This window comes from Rhopalosiphum padi, chromosome 2, assembly GCF_020882245.1.
Source record: "Rhopalosiphum padi isolate XX-2018 chromosome 2, ASM2088224v1, whole genome shotgun sequence".
Lineage (NCBI taxonomy): Eukaryota > Metazoa > Arthropoda > Insecta > Hemiptera > Aphididae > Rhopalosiphum > Rhopalosiphum padi.
The window spans coordinates 48,053,557-48,076,589 of NC_083598.1; the positions used below are offsets into that span (position 1 = coordinate 48,053,557).

At 26.2% G+C, this 23,033-nt stretch overlaps 1 long non-coding RNA gene across 1 annotated transcript; it reads left to right on the top strand.

The window, feature by feature from the left end:
• Positions 1-20,936, top strand: LOC132922878 (uncharacterized). The gene is made up of 4 exons (XR_009661070.1): positions 1-283; positions 3,390-3,449; positions 4,673-4,748; positions 19,990-20,936. It is a non-coding gene; the product is annotated as an uncharacterized LOC132922878 (long non-coding RNA).
• Positions 20,937-23,033: the final 2,097 nt, after the last annotated feature.

The following is a 23,033-nucleotide window of genomic DNA, read 5'->3' on the forward strand; positions in this document are numbered from 1 at the left end:
TTGACGCTTTGTCTCATTGTCTATTCACTGTTGTCTCATCTCTTTTTCTCTACTCTATCGAGTTAGGGGTCTGCTGTCATGACTCATGATACGAAATTAAAAATGTTGTTAAACGCAGTGTTCCCGTTTAAACCTTTCTTATAGTTTATAATTTTTAGATTTCTGTCTCTACATCCGAATTCCGAATATTTTATGAACATAATATAAGCTGTGTCAATGAAGTAAACAATTATTTAGTACAAAATTCATAAACATGGATCGACTTCCTACTGTCATTTTAACGGTACGTGTAAACAATAGTTGTTTTTTTAACCTGGGTTCTTATTATTTACATTAAAACAACATATTTTTATTAAATATAAAATCGAGAGAATGAATGACCACGCCATGCCGTTTGTTCCCATTATTGATTTTTATATCATGCCGTGCACATGTTATTTGTGTATAACTATGGTATTTTTCAAAATAATAATCTTTTCCCAATAATATTTGAAATGTAGATCTATTAAAACTTGAAAATATTGTATATTGTATATAAATATAGTATATGTGCTACTTAATGGTGTAAAAACAATGAATACTATTTAGTAATTTTTTATTTTTTAAGAGCATTACCTATTGTTGTCTAAATTATAATGACTTGGTGTTTATGGTAAGTATTGTGGTTTACTAATTAATTAAACAATTAAAAAACTACTGAATTATTAGGCATAGTAAAGACTATAAAATAAATAATATTCTGTTTATTTTTTTTTTATCAACATTGTAGTTACTTAAATTTGTTTATTCTTATGGAATCGTTTTATAATGAATGAATTAACTAGGCCCAACAAATAATCAAAGTAAATAAATTGTTAATGTAAAAAAGCAAAATAGAGTGCAAGTGTAATAATAACTGGAAAATAAGAGACTGGGTTTATTGATAATATTTATTATTAGATGGGATGTGTGAAGGTAGGATAGTTATTTACAATCAAAACTCTGTTATAATGAGTTGAAATTATGCACGAAAAAGTGCTAAACTTAATATCTGGTATATGATATCTTGGTAACATTAAAAAATCAAATAAGTTATTATCTATATTAGGTATACATATTTTTGAAAAAACTTAAATAAATGTTAGTTGTATACCTTTGTGGTTACCTACATATAAGGCTTAAATAAAATAAAAAGATATTTGTTTCATTTTCATATATTTATGGGTGGTTAGAATAGGTTATGGAAAGATTGAAAAGAAGAAGATCTGTTATAGACAATGAACAATCAGGTAGATCCTCACTGTTTTAAACAAATTAAATTGTGGCTTGAGTTCGTGAAATTATTTTAAATAACTGTCGATTGTCTATAAAAAAGTGACTAATGGTGAAAATAATATGTAATGAAAAGTTAAAAAGTTGATTTGAAAAAGTGTAGAAAATACTCATCGTAACTGCAAAAAATTGTTAACATAAAATAGAAATGAATCTTAGGGGCATTTGAACATTGCCCATAATACTTACTAGAAAGTTACTAGTATGGAAAAAATTAATTTAGACGTAACGTCTAAATTAGATTCATCTAATAGATCCAAATAGATTGGTAACCACCATGTTTTAGAAAAAGTGGAAAAAGATGTGATATTAGATATTATTTCTCAGGTAGGTTACTTTGGTTAGGTTAGGTTAGGTATATATATTTTATATAAAAATCTAAGCATTGTATTTCATTAATTATATTTAACAATACATTAAGGGACCGCTACACCAGCATTTGTTTTCTCTGTCTATCTCCCACATAATATAGGAATACTTCATATTTTCATGATTACAACTCTCTGATTCAGTTTAGGACAAAAGTGCTTAATATGTATTTTATAAAGAAGAGTATTTCCTGTGCATTGACAGGATAGATTTTTAATATTTATATTTTTTATAAATATAAGCATGTTTTAATTTAAAATTATTTTGATTATTTTGAACCATTATAAACTATTCAATAACTTATTCAACATGGTAAATATTAAAAATCTATCCAGTCAATGCACAGGAAATACTCTTCTTTATAAAATATATAATAAGTGCTGCTATCCTAAACTAAACCAGAGTGTCGTAATTGTGGAAATATGGAGTATCTTTGTTCTTATATTATGTGAAATATAGATAGACAGAGTCGTACCGTTAAGATTTGGCGCCCAGGGCAAAATTAAAAATATTTGCCCCCTATTTTATTTATCATTATGCATTTCAATTTTTTTGACACCCCCTTTAAACCATGCGCCTGGAGTGCATACCCCTAGGCCCACCCCCTACGGTACGGCTCTATAGATGAAGAAAACAAATGTTGGTGTAGTGGCCCCTTAAGTGTTTTTCATTCATTAATTATGATAACACATTTTCCCCTATAAAAATTATGTTTATCTAATGATTTGGATAATAATCAAGTTTTATTGATATAATAAGTAATATAAATTAGTTACATTAAAATGCATTGTATGAAATTGTGTTTATTAACAGTTAAATAGTTTATTCTTACAAGCTTTTAAACACTACCATAAATAATTAATTATATGTATACTACCTATAGTAATTGAAAATATATAAATAAGTCGAAGAATTTAATGATGAATCTTAATAGTAATAACTAATAACTAATATTTGAGTAATGAACATAGGTAATCTGTTATTATTATTTTATTGATAATATATAATTAAAGTAATTTTAGTAAAAATATTCATAACCAATTTAGTATAGATAGATACTTCCTTTGTTTTCTTAACTATAATTTTACATACTAATTTGAAGTGCAAAGATTTTTAAAATATCTTTATTTCTATTTACTAAACTAATAAATGGTATTATTTTATATAATTGAATAGTTTTTAAAATATAAATTAAATATTTATTGCATTTATTAATAATTTAATAAGAAAATCTCACATGAGAAAAATGTATTGTACTAACTACTATTGTATATTAATTATTAATATTGACATAGGTAGGTGGTAGGCCTAAAAATATTATTGTTTAATTATAAATAATTGTATTTACATGATAGTAATTAGATAAAATTAAATGTTTGATAAGACTTAAGTTGTTAATGTTTATATACTTTGATACGTTATCAAAAATGTTAAGTATAATAGGTTGAATTTGTTAATATTATACATATTGTTATTACTTGTTTGTTATATTACATAATTATAATTTTTTTTAAACTATTTTAGTCATAAATTCATATTGCCTATTTTTCAGTATAAAAGTTATTTAGTTCTTAAATTACTCCGATATTATAAAACAAAATTTATTTACTTATCATACATGTCTATATGTATGATAGATTGATAAGTACATATATAAATAAAGTAAACTTTTAATAAATATCACTAATTAATAATTTTTGTTTTTTTAGGTGACTAAAATCATTGAAAATAATTATCTTCAAAAAGAAAATGCTTTATTAATTATAAAGGTAACATTATTATATATTGATAAAATATTAATATTTTGTACCTTGAACGGTAAACTTTTCTTATAACAGATCTTCTATATTATAGAGGGGCGTCTGTTATATAGAACTATAATATGATGTATACATAGGGTTGCCAGATTTTAAAATCACCAAACCGGGACGACATCATATTGATAACCTTTTTTTTTAGTTTAGTTTAGTTTAGTTAATAAATGGAAATAATAAATAGCCGCTATTTTATTTAAAAATGAATAAACCAATATATTTTTTTTACAATTTACATAAGCTAATATTGATATTTTTTCAATAAAGTTGTATTATTCTTAATTTTTTTATAAAATTCATTACAAGTTAAACCAAAATTCATTTTACATACCATTAGACCTCGTACAGTATTTTCATTCATCCTTGCCCTTTCGTCTGACCAAGCGTTATTCATAAGCGAAAAATTCTTTCTACTGGAGCAGAAGTTCCTGGTATACAAAAGATATACTGTAAAATTAATTTTATATTCGAAGCTAATATATCCTTTTCTTTAAAATGGCAGAAGAGCTGCACCGGGACGAATGGCAAGCCTATGTATACATTATAGACTATAGTATATACCTCGTATACTTCTATAACCCTCCTTAAAATAGAAACAACAACAATTCTGCTTAATCTATATTCCATATATTTTAGTCTCCCTATAACGTAAAAATCAGTTGGTACCAAACTATTGTGTTATAAGATTTATTGAATTTTCCAGTTTTTGTACCAAAAAATAGTTAGTTTTTTTTTATATTTAAAATGTTATACAATATACTTATATTGATGTTTAAAAATGCATTATGATGTTATTTTATTATTTTATATTAGTTTTAATGCTTCAAAAATAATTTGACAATAGTATAAATAATTTAAGAAAACCATTAATGTTATCAGTGGTCTAGCTGACAGATGTCAAAATTCCCCTAAATTAAGACCTGACTAACAATTATATAAATGTAATTTTGAAATGTATAATTATTAATTATATTATACTATACTATACATTTTATAATTTAGTCAATTGAATAACTTACTAACTTGGGTAAGTTCCAATAACAAACAAGTATATTAAATGTTAATTTTGTACAGTTTCAATTTAATATTTGAGAATATAAACTAAATATGTATCATACTAAGAAATCGATGTTTTAGTTAGTGTGTATAATATAATGTATTTTTTTTTTTTTTTTTAGTTTAAAGAAGCAATGGATTTATTTTTATGGAAAAAAAGTTTTTGGTGTAATTCACTTAAAACACCTGTCACATGAGGTATGTTTCTACTTAATAATTCCTCTAACTTTTTATTTTTTTGATATACTGAAATATAAATGAAAATATCTAATTTACTCGATTTAGTACTATTCATACAAAGGTATGTATGTATTAATATTTTAAATCATTGTTATTTTACATGTTAAAGTTACTCGGTATATTTAAAGAAAATTGTGTAAATGAATACATTTTTTTATATTTGTGTAGTGTTTATAGTGTCGCCACACTATAGATCTTAGCTTAGCATATTGTATAATAACCTTTTATTTTACTCTTATACAATCATTTCTTGATTAAGGCTCGATCATTTAGAATCCATATCTTCAAATTAAAATAAACTTAATTGAATAAGTACAGAAAGGCTTTTTAAGGTTTGCCAGCTTCCTATTTAAAAAAATGATCATCCCCACATTTTTGTAAACCAATCATGGATACGCTAACGGATTAAATCTCTGTTTTCTTGAAGCAGACATCTAAAGGTTGATCATAACATTTTATTAAAATAAATTCATTGTAATATTGATGGACCTCGACTCCTACGTATAAGCCTTAGAGTTCCAACTGCCCATACTTGATCCTTTGAGACCTTTCACTTTCAAACTTTTTATCGAATGATCCCTTTATTAGAACAATGCATAGTATAAAATTTTAATAAATGGCCTTGATTTTCTATAATTTTATTTTATTTATTATTATTTTTATTAATCTTTTGTTATCTACAATACTTATTTTATCTAATGTTATAACAACTACCGTAGTGTGTATTATAATATACTGCTTATATGTAAATAGCTGACTGACGTTAATATTAATAAATATCAAATATTGATTATAAATTTACTGTAATAAATATATAATCTTATTTTAAATTTCAAAATGGTATATGTAGTGCAGGGAGGCTGTGGTTCCATACGTTATCTACCTCCACTTTTTTAGTTCAGTATGTTTTCTATCATGATGTTTAAAAGTATTTCATATTAAAACACTTGTATTTAGTATTTTACACATGCATATTTAAATATATTGATGTGTTAAAAAATTCAATAAAAAATTTATTTTAATGTTGTAAAAATATTATGTCTAATATATTAAAACAAAAAAAGTTAGGTACCTATTAGGGTTGTTGGTATATAGTATTCTAAAATACAACTTTTTCAATACAAGCAAAAACTTTATGGCTCCTGTACACAATTTCAATAATTGTGATTATTTTCTTTATTCTCAGAATTATTTGAATCTGACCTGTATAACTTATCAAACTTTTATCCTTTTTTTTCAATGTGCGTCACTTATTGTTAACTGTATAAGTTGTACTAAACTTAGAAATTTATTAAATTATGGTTATTCTGTAGATAGACATTATATTGAATTGCAGTTATTGCAAGTATCTTATTAAAACAAAGTATTAATAGTTCAATATAAAATAACTGATTCAGTGTAAATATAATATCTCATAGTTCAAGAAATGCTTTGGTATTAAGAATATTTTTTTTTTTTTTGGTTTTAAGAATGTTGAGGTTTATATGAAGTTGTTAAACCTACCTTGATGGCTTGATTATGATGTGTAAGATATGACATAAAATTGGTTAATAAATGAACCTATTTGATAGTTTGTTTAAATATACTAAGAAACAAAGAACCAAAGAAAATAAATAATAATTAGGACAACCAACATTTTAAACTACATTGCTTTAATATTTATTGTATTAATTAAATAGTTATTGTTACAACAATTTATTTCCCACTTAAATATGAATTATAAGTATATTTGATTTTCATCAAGTATGATTATACAATCATTACAACTAATAGCATGTAATATATATTAGGTAATTTATAGGTATATGAAACTTATTAGCAATGAAATGTGTTTAATGTAGAATTGAAAAGAACTAGGTATTAATAAATAAATCAATGTTTGTATTTAATAATACTTAGGTAGGTACTGTTTGATGCCAACTATGTATTGATAATCCTATCTATATTTATTCTCTTTGTATTATGATAGGTAGATAATATGTTTGTCAATCCTCTCTTTTTTTTTTTACATGCATTTTATTCAGTAGGTTTTATAATTATCAAGTTATACTTTATTGTAGAGATCAAACCTTTTTTTATTATTAATAGTATTATGTAAATTGTTGTTAACTTTGATTGTATAATTTTCCTATATTTTTTAATATGTATATTCTTATGCAGCCAAAAACCTAGTAAAGAATGTATCCATTTTTCAAATCAACTAATTTAAGAAGTGAGCTAAATCACCATAATTTTATATTTTAAATATGCAGATTTTCACCTTATGTAGTCCAAATGATGCCACTATATTAAGTATTTTAATAAGTTAGTTTTCAATAGATACAACAATACAAATAAAACAGAAATAAATTAAATTTCGCCGTTTATCTTATCCTGTTTGTAATGATTGTATAATATGAATTTGATAAAGTAAAATTAAAAAATGTTTTTAAAAGTCTTATAACAAAATGCAATATATTTTAAAACTAGAAACTTGTGATTGAATAAAGTTTGATTTTTAGAAATACAATCTTATAGTTCTATATTAATCGACTTTATTTGTTTATTTAATATTTAAGAATATTTGTATTTATTACCTGACATTTATTAAGTCACTTGAATGTGGAACAATCCCTGTAATGTAAGATGTTTAATGACTCTGTTGATAGTGTATTATAAACAAGTATAGACAACAAAAACAACTTCTTTTTGTACTAAGTTGCCTATTTTTTTATTATGACAAAAGAATCATGTTAACCAAGTACTACAAAGCAAATTAGTATTTTTAACTGTTCATTATCTACTTGTTAATGTAAGTTTTAAATGTCCGAATTCAGTAATATCAAAATAAAATTGATTATTTGAAAAAGACCTTTTTTAAGTTCCTTTTTATTCTTTTTTAAGTATTCCTTCTGTTTTTAAAAACAAAAATTTATCTTTTTTCATTTTCTTTAACAAAATTTATTTGATATTATAATTTATTAGATTCATGCATTTAGTTGCCTATAAATTATTGATTTTAAATTAAAATTAAAATAAAGTTCTATATATTCATTACAAATTACAATAGTTTCTAGCTTGTGCCATCTATATACATAAAAATGATATAAAGACATAAAGTATATTTTATTTTACTAATTTATTGAAAACAAAAAAGTATACATAATAATAATTTACTTTAACTGAATATTATAACTTATATTATACCATGGGTAGATAGAATAGAAAATGTTATTTTAATCTTTAACATCATCTATGTTTCTAATTACTTACAATACATGTCAATTGTCAGTACACAATTCTAATATTCAAGGCAATTAATATTTTATAGTATTCATTTACATATTTTCCTTAAAAATTTGAAAATTAGTTTTTTGACATTTATGCATTCGGTTATCTTGTATAAGATTCTGTCCTATTATTTCACTAATATTACTTTTTCAACACATTTTTACACTTCACACGAGTGCATAATATGATAAAATATAGAGGCAAATAACCTTGATCTAAGAGTGCAACGATCTTTACGATGCCAAAACATGAAAATCAAACCAGTTCTTTTATTTAATTTTGATTTTATTAATCACATTTTGTTGAAAATATCTAGATATTCGTTATATATTTTGTTTTTGTTAAAAATATTATAAGACGTAAATCGTATTTTTAATAGAATTATACATAGATATTTTGGTACCAAAGGTAAATTATTAATCTCCCAATAAATACAGTTCAAAATTATTGAGATTAATTAACATTCATAATAACCTTCATTTTAATGTCATAATCTTTAAATTTCGTAAAAGGACTTACAATAAAACAAAGATTATCTGGAATATATAATTATATTAATTCGTCGTACACGTTACATGAAAATAGTCCATTCAATTATCGATCGAAACATTCGAAACGTAATTAATGATTTCGCTACTTTTGTTATTATATAAAAATTGACTCAATAATCGTAACTATTATTTACTATACACTTATTTAAACATAATATCGATAAATTTACTAAAAAATCTTGACATTATTAATCTTAAGATTATTATTTGTATCATTATCTAATTATATATCGTTGGTTTTGTGGGTACAAAAATGAAGATTAACTAGTAATAAACAAATCAAAAGTGTAATTTAACGAAAATTATATTAATAAGATTTTTAAAGGTGCTATTATAATATTTCGGAGCGATCACGTTTGTTTAGTCATAAAATCGTTTTAACTGCGTGTGCATATGTGTGTACTCCATCGATGCCTCGTTTGTGTGCGTGTGGTATTATTTCGTTAAGCTTTCGTATGTGTGCTTTCTTACTTCTCAGGCACGGGCCATTTACGTCGACTACCGGTCGACCGACCGCTGTCGTGCGCGCGTGTGAGCCTCGCGGCGGAAACCGGTTTTCCGGCACGGTGGATTTTCTTTTGGTTCGTTAACCTTTTTGCGAGAAGAAAAAAAAAGATTGGAAAAAAAATTGCATAATAATAAACGAATGGTAGCCTCACGACGACGACAACGATGGCCGCCAGTGATTGCAATGTAATCGCAATTTTAGTAATTCGCCATTTTAATTTTTTTCTTCTCCGAAAATTATATTACCTTCGTGCACCGCGTACACGTTGGTATCTACCTATAATGTCTCGTCTTACTCATAATAGTATGAGGGGTGGCGGTTGGCGGGGGCACCTCTATTCGTATATTTAATATATATATTATTATAGTAATGTATATGTGTACGTATGTCAGTATGTGTGAAGTAGGAGGGGTGGTCCGTCGGGCTTGGCGGGTGGGCAGCGGCGGCGGCGGTTGAAGACGTTGACGAGCGTCGTCCTCCGGACGTTCAACTTGGCCGATGTCAAGGGCACACGCTGGTGGTTCGGCTACACGAATCACTGAACTCCTTCGGATCGTTTCTTACACAATCTCGACCGCGAATAGCTGGAACATAAATACAAGTTGCACACACATTAAATGTGTGTATATTGCATTTATAAACTGTACCTACGTTGTTGTATGTGTTTCATTTTCTTGTGTTCATCACATTATTATTGTGATTAACGCTGATGAGGTTACATGCATCCTTTTCGTAATTTGCTGTATAAAATACACGTATATGTTACACCAGCCTTACGATCATGAAGATATTTTCGATGATTTTCAATTGTTCAAAGTATAATGAATAACCTATACAATTTTTTTAAAAACAACATTTTTTCACTTTTCAAAAAAAACCTAATATTTTATGGTCTTATTCTAAGTACTTGATAGGTTTTCAACCGATTTTTAATTTTCTAATTGTAAAAAAAAATAAGTTGTAATATGTTGTTGAATAATATTTTTAATATTTAAGGAATTATATTTTATTTCTAAAATCATAAGTTATTTATCATTTTGTTTTTACTAGTCCATTATATTATTATCAGAATATTTCTGATTCGTATTAAAACAATTTTCGTTTATTTTAAATGCAAAAATATTTTATTTCTTCGTACGTCTCCCAATTTTCTCTGATTTGTTAATAGAAGATAGATTTTAAGGTCAAATTCAAGGTATTTTTTTTGTAAAAATTGTTTCAAATATTCTTACTTGATAATAGTGCACATATTTTATTACGTAACTATAATATTGGGTATATAAAGTATATAGTCGTATAGAATTTCAAAAAAACTAAAACGGGCAGTAACTTTGACTTTGTTATTTTAATTTATATTCTTGTATGGTAATATTACAGTGGAATGTTTTAGTATTTAATAGATTTTAAACAACAGTTTATTTTTAATTAATTTTAAAGGTTTTCGTGTTTACTTATTACAACATGTAATTGTAACAACTCGAATGAGTTAAACGAATTAAAATATAATATAACAATCAACGCTTGGTAAAAATCTGGTCATTATTTGGCGTTAGGACTAATTAAACAAATTAATTTAATATAATTTAATATAATTAGAACTATTATCATATACATCTATCAAATATTGATGAGAACGTGAAATACATATTATGAAGACCTTATAGTGTATATTCTTATTAAAAGATAATATAATTATTAATGTTAAAATCTTCCTTTGTATACATTGCAGAAATATTTTAACAAAACAACCTATAGCAGTTCTGTTTCTAAAGGCAATATAATATTCCAAAAATAAGTATTACAAAATATATATTTTGGGAACTATGTTTGTAGTCGGATGTCCAGGTGTTATTATTTAATAATCCCTTGTGCACTTCTTCTGAAACGTTTCAAAATCGATGCAAACTGGCGGCTGAAAAGATACCTTTGTCAACGATCAAATTTGTTCTTTTGTGATATAGTTTCAGGTATAAATTCCATCTATTGTAGTGATAGACCTTAAAATCGGGGCATACGACTGTGGTGAACACTGAACATGTGTGTAAGTCCGGGTATAAACAGAAATGTTAAGGATACTTCTTATTTTCAGTTTGGTTTTCTTCATAATCGTTAAAATTGTTTGAGTACGAAATCTCTTGCATTGTGTATTTAACCGCGTGGGTAAGTTACTGGAAGATGCTTTGTCATTAACATTTTAATATTATATAAACATTATGAACTCTTATAAAAAAAAAAAAAAAACAGAATTATTTCTTTGTAGTTCTTTTTAGATTTTCATATAAGTATTCTTGTATGTATTAGAATTGTATAGGTACATAATATTTACATTTTGTGTAGTTAGCTATTTATATGATCGTATTTAGATATTTGAAGGTTTCTATTTTCTTTGTGAGAGATATTTAAAGGATTTTAATAAAATTTTATTTAGCTTATTATTTATCTAATCGGTTGCACCTGACATCTTAACTGCAGTAGTTCTTAGTTTGTAATAAGTAATAACTTTAATATTTGGAAAGTACAAAATAATGTTTAAACTTAGTTAAAATGAACGATTCGTTATCTGTTTAAAATATTCTTGTATAAGATACTCATGCTTAATTATATTAAATTTTATTACAATTTATTTAAAATTAGAATTTAAAATAATGTAGTAAGCAAAATGAAATATCGGACATAATAGTATACATTTATTATGCTACTACAGATTAAAACTTAATAGTTGATTAATAATTATTAATATTTTTATTATTATTATTAATAGTTTATTAATAGTAATTTCTATTTTATTTTCAATATTAAAAAAAAAAAATGTTTTTAGGTTAATAAAGGTTAACATATTACTTAGTTATAAATTCAAATTAACTAAATTGTCGTATATTTATATATTATTCATCGATTATTGTAAATTGTAATAGTATACCATACAAATAAACTCTCAGGGTATTATAATATAACTAATAATTTTCCGGGAAAATGTATCTGTTTCATCTTTTACAGCCCACTTGAATGTTTTTATCATAATCAGTTGGGAACATTCAAACAAAAATGAACTAAATAATATTCTATGAAATATTTTATGTTTGCTTGAGTTAGGTGTGTATTATATTAACTATTATATATTTCTTTATACAATGCAATTATATTTGTTGAACCTATTTAGTGTTTTAGTATAGAATCCATAATTAATTTTTATTAATATTACACATATATACGTCAAGAGTTTATTCGAGTATTATTTAAATTATTAATTTTGTTATATTTTCTCATTTTGCGTAGATTTAATATTTATAGACAGCATCACGAAAATCCGAAGATCGGTTACGTGTTCGTCGTCACAGACTAATTAGACAAAGTCCGTGACGTAATTTCCTTCTACAATATTGACAGTGGTGGTTGTGGGCATGTGACCGTGGTGGTCGAGCAGAGTGAGATACTGCATGGCTGAAGCGTGTACGAGTCATTACCGCACGCCCGTATGAAACAAAAGTTCGTGAAGCATTCGATATAAAAATAATTTTAATAACCATATTTTGTCGGTCTGTCCGTCCGTCCGGTCGGTCGCGCGTCAATCCCTGGAATTGCCGCCGTCGCCGTCCGTTCGATTCCAGTCCGCAGTCGTCGGTTGTGGCAACACTGCGAGCGCGACGCGTCTGTATTGTGCGTTCCCTCGCGCGCGAGCCTGCCGCGCCGTTCGTCGTGTTGTGTTGTTACCTGGTGCATGTGTGCGTGTGCGCGCCGTGTGTTGCGGGGCGAGACCGGTTTGGCGTCATTCGCGAACACCGCAGACAAGGAGCATTTGACCATGATTTGTGCCGGGCTGAGGTCGTTTCTTCTCACCCATTGTCTTCGTAGACCTTCAAGGACTCCGCAGCCGTCTCTGCAACCACCTGTCCGTCATAATATTGAACATGGTATATTTTCTTTTATTAGTATTTTCTATTTTTGTTACGTTTATCTGCACTACATGTCTCGGGTATATGTTAAAATAATGTTGTATGGTTTTATTTTATTTTTTTCCGATTTCTTCGGGTCACTGAAAAAAAAATAACGTTTACATTACCTATAAGTCAGTGCACATCGACAACACTAATAATTTAATTATTTCAACCCCTTCTGAAAACTTATTGTCTCATCAATGGGTAAGTATTACTGCTATAGTGCAACAGCAATATTTTCGTTCACCACGTAAATTATTGTTAAGTATTATTATACTTTTTATTTTACTGATTTAATAACGCGTTTTCCGTCGTACGACCAGAGAAACCTTACGGTGCTCGATCGGTTCGTTATTACACATTATGTAACAGCAACGGCTCGGCAATTTTCCTCTCAAGGTCTCCAGTAGTCCAGTCAATCGTTCGAAAAAAAAATTCTATGTTTAAAAATAATCGTTTTGTGTACATTTCCCTGTGTGAAACCCTCAAGGCTTTGGCATCTTTATCTCTAGACGTCCGAATGTTTAAAAATAATTTAATTACTTTTTCGATTATACATATTTCTTTTGGTAGTTTACTATTATCTACTACCTACGGTTCGTTGGATTTAACATTATAAAGTTATGTTATATACTTACATATAATGTTGAATACATTTAATCACATTACGATAAGTCATAGTTAATAGATAAATATATTTTTTTATCTTGATCAAATTAGTCGACAGTTTTTCTTACTCTATGTATTATTTTAAGACTGTTTCCTTTTATAAATAAAATAAACGACTTGTATTTTTCTTTTTAATTCGATTTAATTAATTGGTATTTTATAATAGTTAATTATTTTTATTTTAATCAACTTTTTAGTATAAAACAAATGTTTCTATTTAAATTGAATGCGCTTATATTGGGTTTATACAGGTAATAAGTTTATTTTATATAGATATCATGAAAAAATTAATTATGATATCATAATATAATATTGTTTAATATAGTTAATTACATTTTTATTATTTAACCAAGATTTTTGTTTATTATTATTGGTGTATATTATAGAATTTTATCTTATACTTAGTGTACATTTCTGCATTCAATTTATTCATCATAAATATTATCAATATTAAATTTAAAAACATAAATAACAATTTAAAAGTTAAAATTTTATGTTCGACATTTATAATACATATGTTTAATTTTTTCTGAGTTTAGCCGGTTATAAAATTTTAACTTGATTTCTTTTGTAATAGTTTTGGATTTTAAACGTGTTGGTTTTAAGATGAATTTAATTTTAACACATTTTACTTGTGTAGATTTGTTTTCCAAGAACCTATTATTTTTAACCCTTGCGTGCTAAATTTGACATAACGGAATGGTATGGTGCATAAATTATAAATAATAACTTGTGTTAAGTAAACAAAATCGATTCTAGAATAAATCATTTTTAGTTGAACGTTACATTATGTTATTTTAATTTTAAAATAAATTGCTCAAATCTTGGTATATAAACGTATAATAAATTAATACTTATATTATAACGTATAATTCAATAATTTTTCTGAAGTAATTTTAAAATTTCTGTTGTTAATATTATATTATTTTTACTGGTTAATTGTCTGTTAGAAAGGAGATTACAAGACCCGTAATGAAAAATATACATATTCGTCAAACTATATTATGCAGTTTTAAATGGCTGATATTTTCATAAACACAATATTACTATGTTAATAGTATTTTAGACTGTAGTGTGCATCTTTTTTGGAAATTTATTATTAAGATCTTCGATTCACGAAATTCAATATTTTCGTGATAAATATGTATTAGGTAAATATACTTATTTAATTTTAACCGCTGTTCTAAAGCCGCTTCCTAAAAATTAACGTTTGGTGTTTGCAACGTATTCAATTTACATTCGAAATTTTTCCAATCGACGAAGAGTAGAAGCCCCTTCCTTCTATGTATTACAATATAATATTGTTATGCTTGCAGGCCCCCGAATTTCGTTAAAATTTCAATGTGAATATTGTGTTTTCACACCGCCGGGGCTGCATGTTCATAGTATTGTTGTCACCCCTGATGGAAAAAAACGGTTAATCATATAATGGATATTGGCCCGTATAGAGGAGTGACGGCAGCCGCGGATAGGACTGAAAACGACCTACACCACCATCGCTGACTACCGTGTGTACACGCGGTGATCATTGTTAAAATTCTTACCCTAGGTTAGTTGTTCACCCTTACTCATGGGCGTTGGCGCCGTATGGTATGATATTGCGCTCGTCGTCGAGAGGGGGTGTCCCTTCGGCCTCTACGGTCCCCTCTCCGCCCCTTTACGTTGTCGTTCGTTGCCGACTAGCAACGCCGCACACAGTACGTACCGCGCATACGCACCGGTGTACGTGCGGCTCTCGGACCTCAGTTGCCGGCAGTTCGGTTCTCGTCTCGGTCCACGTCCCTTGCTATCCCATACTATGCCTTTTACTTTTTATGTTTTAAATTTTATATTTTTTCGTCCGTGTTCGGTTAGTTTTGTGTATTGTTTTACTTTATTGCCCATTCCGCGTTTGTGGTGTTAACCATTCGTCAAGGTAAGAATTATTTTTAAACGCGTGTTGTTGGTTACTATTTGTTATTTGGCTAACAACACGTGGACAATTTTTAGGTACATTTAAGTTGTTGTACGGCACCGGTGTCTCTTAGAAACATTAATTTGTTAAAATACCTAAGTGGTTATTATAATGCCGGCTTCGTAGATCCTAATACCTATACGATCAAAATGTATACGTTTTAACTGCTCTCCGTTCAATTTCAGATCATTGTGATGTAATACTCGTCTATTTGTGTTTTCGATATAGGTCTAAATGAATAGAAAATTATATACTAAACAAAAATGTTCTCAATCGAGTGTATCTATAAGTTCAATACCGCAGTGTATAAAACCATTCGGTAAAAACAGATGGCAAGCCTGTGTATGTGTGTGTTTGCTGTTTGAAGGTCATAGCCGGCTTCGGCTTCCTACGCGACCCTCGCCCATCCCCCACAAGTCACCCTAATCGAATGAACAGTCTGTTTTTATAATATATACGTATAATACTTGCACACAAAATCATCTATATATATAATTTTTTCCCTCTAACCCCCAAAGTCACGGTATTTCACGCCAACTCATTTTTCTTACACTCTTACCAATTCACATTTTAACTTTTTTACTCTTCAGTATATCTACGCTTACTAATAGAATAAAATAATATTTTTCTTTTCGACTTTTAAACGTGGTAATTTATCATCCGACATACTCCATTTTATACAAATATAACGAACGCAAGAATCGATTTATATTGTTTTTGTTGTTCCCTTCATCCCTTTTGCGTGACCTATAGCATTTGTGCTCTTCCCTTTTATACATCTGAACATCTGCCTTGAAACCCTCGTAGTAGAAATTTATATTATGTTGAAACGTTCAGTTTTTTTCTTTTGTACAACAAACCTATCAGAGAATATTAATAATCGTAATGACATTAACTATTTATTCTACCTACCCATTTATTTTTGGAATCTAAAGAAATACAACATTTATTGAAATTATTTTAAAAAAAATTATTGTTCATGTAGATGACAGATTTTACTCCGTTATATTTGATACTAAATTTATTTTCTTATTATTTATCTACCTTGGATTACTGTAAATATGATAACGACAAATAAGTAATATACAAATTAAATCTATTATGTTAAGTAATTTTTAAAGATAGTTTACCTACGACTAATTTGTTATTGTACAAAATTGTGAATTATATTTTTAATTTTAATTGTATATTTTTTTTATTATTCATTAATGTTTCATTATCTGTTTACCTCCACGGGTTATTGACTTATTTTAACAATCTACTATAATTCTATAAATTACTCATTAGAACAGCAACGTCCACAAAAATAAAATTATCTATAGAAAATTTATACTTTTACCATAATTTATACTATTTTTTATCTTGTAAATTCTAAAATAATAATAATATTCGATATAAAGATTGTTACTGTTACTGCTTTAGTAGTTGTTGTAAGTCAATTATGATTGGCTGCTGGCGTGTACAGGTTACCAAGAGTTATTGAACCTGACAAGACAACCTTGAATCGTCGCTGAATTTGGCATAGCGGTATTCACCAAACATCGTCTCTCCTGGGTAATAATGATCATATTATAAAAAAAAAATTTCTGTGGAGAGGGAATGACTAGAAACACTGGAAAAAATCGTGATTCAAGCTGTGGTAACTCCAAACCATTGCCGGCGTTATTTATTTTGTATCCCGCAATGGTTGGAAGTTCCTCAATTTGGTCACGCAAACCTGCTCATTTGACTTCAAAATTACATTACTGTGAACCCAGTCTTCATTTCAATTATGGATGTTTTTGTAATGGGTTTTGGTAACTCCACCACCGATTGCGTTTTTAATTTTGTTCCGCAGCCGGTGGTGACTGTTTCCATACGCTGTTACAATATTATCGTCGGTTCCTCCGTAATTAGGAATAACAATAAACCTGGCTGTTTATTAAATATTAGTTATTATTAGTGTTTGATATTTTATATTTTTAAAGTCACTTAAATTTTATTTCAGTATTAATATGTACATTGTGTCAAGTATAATGTGTTTATTGCTTATGTAATAACATTGATACTTAAAATATTTATGGGACTTTTATTTTAGGTATTGTTAACTATATATTTTTATTTGTATTTGACATTTTTATCAAATTTTCTACTTAGTTATTATATTATGTAAGTATTTAAGAATATTAATAAAATATTTAGTGTAATCCTAACAACTGGTGATGCTATTAATGTTTTGCTACCCAATATTTGTATGCTATATAAAAAGATTCAAGTGTCCAGGAGGGCAATCTTTTTTTGGAATCTTATAAAACACGTTTTATAATGACTCATGGTAGTTGTTGTGATGGATTAACCTTAGATAACAACTAAAATAATTTATGAATTATATTTTGTGTCTATTTCTTTCTACTCTATAGGGATCTTCTGTATTTTTAATGTATTTCAATTGAATCATTGAATTGTTCATGATTTGAAATTAGTAATAAAATTAAATAATAAGTAATTACTTACCTTTATGAAACGGCTTAATTTTCTTTTACTAAATATTTTTTAAATATAATGTGGAATGTTAATTATTAAATCCTACCTGTTTGGTTATATTGTGGATTAGTCAAGCGGTGATAAATATTTGTCTAAAACTGGTTTATTGAAAAAAAAAATGTATATTATTTTAGTCTTCTTACGAAGAATAATGAATATTTTTCAGACGAGCCACTCTATATATAGCTGCTTGAACTCGTTATATATCCCTCGACTGTCGAGACGCTCGGTAATGTCAAAATTAGATACATGCATCTTTATAAAAATGGTGTACACATACATTAATTTACCCAGTATCTATATTTTAAATGTATTTCTTGAAGAATATGTTATAATTATTGTTCTTAGTTAAAAGTTATACATGTTTTTTCTTTTGCGTGTTAGATTGTTTTGCGATTTTAATTTTTTTACGATATTCTATAGTGTGTCTAAAAATTTGCTATCAGTATTGCCAAAAAAAAATGTCATGATAAATACTCGACATGGTATTTTATCATGGTTACTTTTATATTATTTACTATTTGTGGCTGTGGGAAATGAAACTTGGATAGGGTATTGTGTTACGCGTATCCTTGGTCAATGATGTATTATTTATTATTGTGTATGTATGAAATCTTAACTACATACGTGTATATATATATAATTGCACGGACATGAATTGCAATGATTCGACAAGCGGAGAAGGAGGAGGTAGGCAGGTTTTGTTCAGGTGAATGGATAGAGTTCTTAGACCGATGGCCGGACATTCAACTCTTCTCCACGGTACATGAACTCGTAGCGGTAGTTGTTAGGACCATCTGGGAACATTCTTTTTTGTTATTTATAAGTTAATTTCGCGTGCTTAAGTTGCAATTTTTTCATTAAATAATTATACAATATTAAAATCAAATTATAGTGGTTGATGATAAAACACTTCATTTATAAATTAATCTAAAATTTTGCTTAAAATTTAATAATGTGCATCACACTGTGTACCGAGTAGGATGAACTATAGGTGCCAATGACCATAGTCCAAGGATAACCGTTGGCCGTTTTTTATTATTTTTTATATCATTATCCATGGTTAAGACTACGCCCATTTCGTATAATATAAACGTTATTATTATATTGTTTGTGTGGAAAAATGCTCTTATTAAATATACATCTGTATCTTTTATAACCGGCCGATAGAACTGCTCAACCCGCTGAAGGTCGAGAGCCTCTTCGGACAAAAGTTAGTTCCTATACTTCCTGACTATTTTTTTTATTGTTTAATTGTAGTTCTTACACATTACAGACGTTTTGCAGAATTTATAATTTGTTCTTTAAATTCAATTTATTCTGGATAATTTACAACAATATTGTTTATAACTAATAATGACATTTATTTTCAGTATATTTCAATACTTTCCTTAAAAAAAAAATAATTTAAAACAATTTATATCAGCCATAATGGAAAATGTAAAATATATTTTATGTGATTTCTAAAATTATTAGATTTTATATTTTATTTATCAGATTATATTCTATGTATAATTTATTATAGATAAATGATTAATTATAATATAAAATAATATACATTTTAGACTAGAACAAACAAATTATAGTAAATGTTTATTGATGATTAATTTTGTAAAGTTAAATTACAAAGATATGTATTTATATTATAATACCTATATTATTTTTTATAAAGTTATAAGCTTATAAATTATAATAAATTAGTTTTTAATTAATATTCAAAATTAAATTTGTATCTAACAATATATAATATTGAAGATGAAAATATTAATATATTGTAATATTATTTCAGATTTGAAGAAAGTACAAATACTAGTATGGCTTCTGGGATATTGAGATACCTAGTAAAATTCATAGACCTTATACTTAATATAAGGTCCATGGTAAAATTACACATTTCTTTTATGTTTACAAATGTTTTGTGAGCATATAAATAAGTATACAGAGTGATTATACTCACGAGTGCCTACTGTTGATATAAGAATCCCCTTTTATACAACAATAAGACCAGTACAAATATTTATTTTATTATTGTGACATTATAATGTATTTAATTTTTATTATTTCAGGAAACACAAAAAGCAGTTTAAGGTGTACCGATCTTACTACAGTGAAGTAGGAGTTGAATTAAACCAATACAGTATTGGCTAATGTTTATTATTGATTCTGTACATTTTGTTTGTATACATATTGTAAAATATGTATATCAAACAAAATAAATATTGATATCAGTTTGACTATTTATCTCTTTGATGTGAATACTGTATGTTTTTTTGTAGATTATTATAGAGCTGAGTTTAGACATGCAGTAAACCACTTATAATCACTATGTTTGTGGTCAAATGTGTATAATATGTCAAAATGTATCTTAACATTAGTTAAAAGATATTTTTTAAATTATGTTCTGTATTATAATAGTTAGAATATGTGTATGCATACGTTGTTACTGACTTTCAAAAAATAATTTACTATTTAATGCTAGAAAAAAGCTTCAGTGTAAACCTAAATATTTATTTTACTAATGCCTTGATTTTATATAATTTTTTAAAATAATTTTCTATTATATGAACAAATATAAAATACATTGTACGGCTTGAAAATTGTTGAAAATTGTTTTTCAAGCCTTATTTAACGCGAAATCAATAGTTTGACTTAGGTTACGTTTTGTAAGATATACCATATGTTTAAAAATTTAGTATTAACACCTTTTGATTCTTGTCAGTAATAATTTCACTAATTTGTTTTTAAAACTACTTGTAACTATTTATTTAAATTTTGTTATCAATTATTTATTCATAATTATGAATAAAATTAATAATTAATGATATTTATCTACATAAATAATTAAATTAAATTTGGAATTTTAGAAGATTAATATCATGATTTTTAATGTTTAAATATATAAAATTTGATTGGAAAAAAACAAGTTTTTGATGTAATCATGTAGTTACTGTATTGTCTATAAATCATTTTTTATACTAATTTTTAATTATATTGTAACTATAATAATTTTTGTGCAACATTATTAATCATACATTTTCTATTTTTTTATCTATAAATTTCTTTTTTTGTATACTTTTTTAATATTATTCATGTATGGTATTGTTACAATATAATTGTTGTATATTAGGTACTTTTTTTTTTATGCTGTTTTTAATAACACTAGGCTTCTACACTAGTCTTCTCATTGAGACTTAGTATTCTTATGTCAAATTGAATTAAATAAATAATCTGTATTGATATTTCAAATAATTGATTAAATCTTTATGAATTTTTAAATCATTGGTTTAAATTAAAATAAATATTGTAATGATGTGTGCCTAAGCAATCGTATCTTTTTTAAATTTAAAATATAGAATAAGATAATTATAACAACTATTAGCCATTAACGATAAAATTTTACACACACACAACATTATATTATATAAGAATTCCAGTTTCTAATTAACTTAATCTCACCTCTGTCATTAATTAATGTTAAATTAGATTTAGAGGTTTGAATTTTTTTTTGTTACATTTTTTTATAATCAATTCTTGTATTTTAACACAATTTATCGTTTTTTCAAAAAAAAATTTATAACTTTCATATGTATCTAAGTCATGAAAAAAGAATATATTATGTTATAGTTCAATAGTATAAATATAATAAATAGTATTTAGTTCCTGTTATATTATTTTGTTATAGTATTAACTTATGGTTTAATACTTTAATATATATTCACTTATGGATTAGTTCAAATTCTAATACATTTTTAAATAAATATGTTAAGATTGTAAACTAATTCTTATGTAGATAATAACACTGTAATATACTCAATAGTTGTTAAAATTTATATGTATAATATCCAGCCTTAATATCATTATATTATGATCAAACATAATATAAGTAAATATATTATTGAAGTGATATCTTAATTTTTAATCTATATTCAAAAATAATTAAATATATATATTTTAATAAGATAAATTATTGATGTATACATAGGTAGGTATACTTGAAATTCAAAGCATGCGTGCTATACAAATATAATTCTTATTACTTTTATTTGCCATAAAATTTACCAATAAAATATATAATAAGATAATGTATTAATTAAATATTTAAATATTTTATATTTAAAACATCCAAAACTAATAAATTTACCAATATTAATAAATTATGTGAAAAATTGGTTATTTTTAATTAATACTTAAGATATAGTTTCATATTTCTATTAAGAAAGTTTAATGTTATTTTTTTTTTTTTTGCAGATTGCTACTATTTCTCATTTTATTATTGATTTCAAATAGAAAGGAATATTGTTTTGATTCAAATTTTATATATTTGGTCTTAATATGATTTAAATTTATATTTATTTTATTTAGGTATAATTTAACTTAAGAAAACATCCTATCCGCATGTGTTATCTCTGTCTTATGCATATTACCAAAACATATTTTCAGTACCTAAATAGCACGATTATCGTGTATATAACCGCACTCAATAATTTCAATTGTATATTGTTAGCTTAAATATTAAAGTGAATTGATCTATTATTTTTTTTTTTTAAATAAAAAATTATCTATCTTCTCCCTGGTTTTTATAATATTTAATTTTTAAACTGAGTATATAAACTTTAAAAATTATAAAAAAAAAAATACTTACTCTTAAGTTTAACTATACGTTAATTTATTCTAACATTAAATCAACAATAAAAAATTGGAATTGCTTAACACAAATTTGCTATGTTGTTAATTTATGATATGAGTTGCAAGTTGTTTAATCGTTTAATGTTTCCACATCTAGCTTAATAATCTATTATAATATTTTAAATTAAAGTTCTGTCTATTAATATA